Source organism: Mesitornis unicolor, unplaced genomic scaffold (assembly GCF_000695765.1).
Source record: "Mesitornis unicolor isolate BGI_N332 unplaced genomic scaffold, ASM69576v1 scaffold9682, whole genome shotgun sequence".
Lineage (NCBI taxonomy): Eukaryota > Metazoa > Chordata > Aves > Mesitornithiformes > Mesitornithidae > Mesitornis > Mesitornis unicolor.
Genome location: NW_010168489.1, coordinates 31,122 through 31,924, shown reverse-complemented (window position 1 = coordinate 31,924; position 803 = coordinate 31,122).

Below are 803 nucleotides of genomic sequence, written 5' to 3'. Positions count from 1 at the left end.
AAGAAAAAGAAGGGGAGAGAGTGATAAAGTGCCCAACATGTGAGCCAGGCGAGCTCCAGCAGAGCGCAGGCATCCCCAGAGCCAGATCAGGCCCTGCAGAGCCAGGAGACAGGCGTTGTGGCTCCTGGTTGCTGAGCAGTTCCCGCACCAGCAGATCTTCGTGGTCTGCTGAGCCTCTCTCTGCCACAACACATTATTTCCAGTGGGCTGTCAGCTGCGGCGGTGGGGGCTGTGCCTGGGGGCAGCGCGCGGCAGGGACCACGCACCTGTGCCTGGGAATTGCAGCATCCCAGCTCTCCTCCCCGGGACCGGGAGGGGAGGGGGGGCATGGTCAGATGGAGGGAGCGGAGTGGCAAGGGGAGAAGAAAGAGAGGGAGAGACAAAGGGAAGGAGGAAGGGAGAGATGCCCAGGAAAGAGATCTGCGCTCCCTAGTGCTCTGGTACTTAAAAAATCCCAGTCCCAGCCTGGTCTCCAGACACAGGGATGCAGGGAAGCACCTAACAACCGTCAGGGCAGCTGAACTGGATCCCATTGAAAGCCCAGCTAGCTCATGGCTCTAATAACATTAAAAATCAGATGCCCAGGATGTATAGCGAGCATGTATGGTACTGCTCCCGTTTTCCTAACCCCTCAGCCATTACAGCGCATCTCTACAGCAATCCGGGTGCAGCACACAGCAGTGGCCCTCCCTGCTGTGAATCTGCACAGGCTTCTCTTGAAGCTGTGGAACTGTTCAGCCCCCAGGGCATCCTGCAGTGGGGAGTTCCTACACACCACATGGAGCTTCTCCTCTTGTCTTCCC